Below are 3,932 nucleotides of genomic sequence, written 5' to 3'. Positions count from 1 at the left end.
AGACCAGTGGGTTTGTTACAACCCTTACCAGTAGCCGAGTGAAAATGCGAGCATGTTACCATGGGTTTCATAGTTGGGCTTCCTAGAACACAGCGGGGCAATGACGCCATTTGGGTGATTGTTGATAGGTTGACCAAGTCTACGCATTTCATTATGATGCGTACCGGCGATTCAGTTGAGCACTTGGCGGAGTTGTACGTTAGAGAGATAATTCAACTTCATGGAGTTCTGATAACCATTGTGTCGGATAGGGATTCTCATTTTACCGCCCGGTTGTGGCAAAGCCTTCAAGAGGCACTGGGAACTAAGTTGACTTTTAGCACCGCCTATCAGCCTCAAACCAATGGGCAATTAGAACGTACCATTCAGATTTTGGAAGACATGCTTAGAGCTTGTGTCCTAGATTTCAAGGGGTCTTGGGAGAGGCACTTACCGTTGATTGAGTTTGCTTACAACAATAGTTACCAAGCTAGTATCGAGATGGCACCGTTTGAGGCCTTGTATGGCCGACCTTGTAGATCACCAGTTTGTTGGGCCAAGGTAAGGAATGCACCGTTATTGGGCTCAAAAATTGTTAGGGAGACAACCGAGAAGGTTGGTCTCATTCGAAAGAGGTTAGCTACGGCCCAAAGCTGACAGAAAAGTTATGCCGAAAAGAGGAGACGACCCTTATCTTTTGAAGTAGGTGACCATGGTTTCCTTAAGATCTCACCTAGGCGGGGTTTAATGAGGTTTGGCAAGAGTGGGAAGCTGTCTCCGAGGTTTATTGGGCCTTTCGAGATATTGGAGAGAATTGGGTAAGTGGCATATCGGTTAGCCTTACCACCACAACTTTCGGGGGTTCACAATGTGTTTCATGTATCTATGCTTAAAAAGTACGAACCCGACCCTTCTCATGTGCTAGATTGGGTTAATTTAGAGGTTGATGAGGATGCCTCTTATGAAGAGCGACCGGTTCAAGTATTAGATACCCGGGAGCAACTGTTATGAGGCAAAACTATATCATTAGTAAAGGTGTTATGGAGGCACCATGGAGTTGAGGAGGCAACTTGGGAATGGGAAGCAGAGGTCTGCTCCAAGTATCCGAATTTATTTGAACATGCATAGTAGTCCTAACTTGAAATATTCCCTAGTGTTGGAGGGAAACTGTGTTAAAATTGTTATTCGTACGTTATTGCTTGTATTGTTAATCTAAACATGAGGTTGTGGTGAAATGAGATTTTGCTAAATACTTTGTATCATATGACCATTGTAAGCGGTTGTCGGTTTGAAATAATCATTATAATGATGGTGAATGTTGGTTGAAGATTTACTTGTGATTTAGAATTTTTTTGGCATAAGTTGTGGTTACTAGAAACCCTTTTTGCTTGGTTGGTTTGTTTAAATTTCGAGGACGAAATTTCCTATGGTGGGGAGGTTGTGACAACCGGGTCTATTTTTCTTCGCTCTGTTCTCCTTTTGCTCTCGTTGGGTTTCAAACGTCTAGAAATCGTTCTCAAAATAAAGTTCTTGTTCTTGTTTTTGTTCGGTGTTGAATTTCACTTGTTCTGGAATTGGTCTATAGTTTCTTCATCAACATTGTAGAGCCTCTTGGGAACCACATTGTGTACGGTGGAGATCTCTTTTCAACACCATCAAATCTAGGGTTTCAGCTTCTCCTCTTCATCAAAACTTGAGGTATGGGCTTCCTCAAGTTACATATACATGTTTTGCTAGATTGATGTTGGATTTAAAGTTTTAATGAAGTTATTTTGAAAGTTTGGTTTTTAGCTCAAGAATGTAGTTTTTTTTAGAGGGTTTAAAAATTTATGTTACAAAGTTGATCCTTGAGGGTTTCACTTTCATTAATTTAAGGAAGACGATTTTGGTGGATTTTCACTAAAGAAATGAAGAGATGGTTGGTTTTTAAAGAAAAACCCTAGAAATTTGGGATTTTGGGAAAATATGGAAAGGTCTATAGATTTCTTTCTTTCCTTGTGATAAGAGAATGAATGAGGATAGATTTCATAATATGTTTTGCAAAATGGTAATCTTCTAGATATATGAGAATTGAGAAATTATTTTAACTTTATTGTTAAATTCATAAATATGTATAGTTGTGAGGTGGCAAGGTGTTGTGTACCATGGATTGTGAAAATTGTAAATCTTGGAGATTAAGGTTTGAAACATCACATGTAGTCTTGAAGAGACTAAATTGTTAAGAATTGTGCATGATGAAAATTGAAGAGAGAAAATGAGGTGAAATAAATTGAAGAGACTAAATTATTGTGTACCATGGTTGGTATATGGTTATTTTTTGAAATAACATTGAAGAGAGAAAATGAGAAATGTATTTATTGATATTGTTGTCGAGATACTAGAAAATGGAGAAATGCTATGAGGCATGGAAGATCATTGCATTGCATTCGCATGGAATTAATTATTTTGCATTGTGAATTTAGATTGGAAACATTTACTTCAAGAAAAGATTGCATTATAATAAGAACTACAGAAATGTGCATGGGGTAAATACGTTGGTAAGTCCGGTTATGAGGTGTAGATGAATTGATAAGTTAGCCTGAGTGTCCAGGGTGAAAGACCGAAAACACGTGTGGAGGAGGTACCACTTCCCTCCTGGTTAGCAACCGATAAAGTGGGGCATTGGTAGTGTTTGTTGAGCCTACTTGCAGACATCAACCTAGCGATTACCTGAGTCGTATTTACCACCGCTAATGATTAAAATTGGAAATTGGAAATTGATGAGATTGCAAAATGTTATTAAAATTATGATTCTTTTCCAGAAGAGCATGAAATGAGATTATCTTCGAAATGGCACTACATGACATTTGCATTTGCATCAAATATTGGAAAATTTGCATAACTGTATATACTTTGTAAGGATGTCTCTACTGGGCGTCATGTTCACCCCTATGGGATTGGTGCACGTAAAGATGTGGTAGTCCCACCGTGTTGAGGGCATGGATGTATTTTTGTGAAGAGCGGACGACTCTATTTGTTGTATTTATTTTGCTAGCCAAGCGCTAAAGATGTATGGGTCCGAGAGACCATTTTGTGTAACCGGCTTATGCCTTGGAAGATGTAAGCCCTTAAGGGCATTCTAGTTACTTGAGACTAGATGCTTCACATGCTATAGATTCAGGTGTTTTTCATACCTTTGAATGTATATTCGCATGTGGAACTTTTGTAATAACTCTATTGATTAATGATGTAAGGGTTGGAGATTTTGCCTTTTTTATTTAGGGAATGTGGGTTGATGTATTATATATGTTGGATCATTTCAGGGTGTTACAGGTGGCCACCATTGTCACGCCCCACTTTTTATGACTCGAAATCCATTACCAAATTCATTATGTTTATTCAATTTCAGAGAAAACATGCGAAAACTCTTTACATCATGTCTAAGAATAAATAAAGATTCTCTCATTTGAAATGCAAATTAAATGCAACATGTACATAACTAAATAAATTGCCCGCAAGCTTACATCTTTAAAATAAGACAAAGAGTTTAACCCTTTTACATCAATGGCATTCCACCCACAAATAAAAGGCCCCGTGGCCAATAGTTAAGGAAGATCCATGACCTTTTAACACTTCTCCATGTTCACCTGAAAAAAATTAGCAACGTAGGATGAACATAAAGTCCAGTAGGGATCTCAACATAATCATCAACAATAACAACCTATAGATAGTTATAATCATGAATGCTAGTCTCATACCATATAAATAATGTGACATTTTGTAACCAAAGTATACCTACATAAGTAGTTTTCTAAAACTCATTCGATTATTCAACAACGCAAAGGTTCGCTTTTACCTCTCATGTTCCATTTTAACAATTATCACACAACAATCGCATTTACCATTTTAACAAAGCATACGTATTATCCGTTTCTATTTTCTTTGAAAACAAGTTCACAAAACCCGATTTCTCC

The sequence above is a fragment of the Camellia sinensis genome, chromosome 2 (assembly GCF_055761805.1).
Source record: "Camellia sinensis isolate YWXY chromosome 2, ASM5576180v1, whole genome shotgun sequence".
Taxonomy (NCBI): domain Eukaryota; kingdom Viridiplantae; phylum Streptophyta; class Magnoliopsida; order Ericales; family Theaceae; genus Camellia; species Camellia sinensis.
This window is presented reverse-complemented; position numbering follows the sequence as displayed.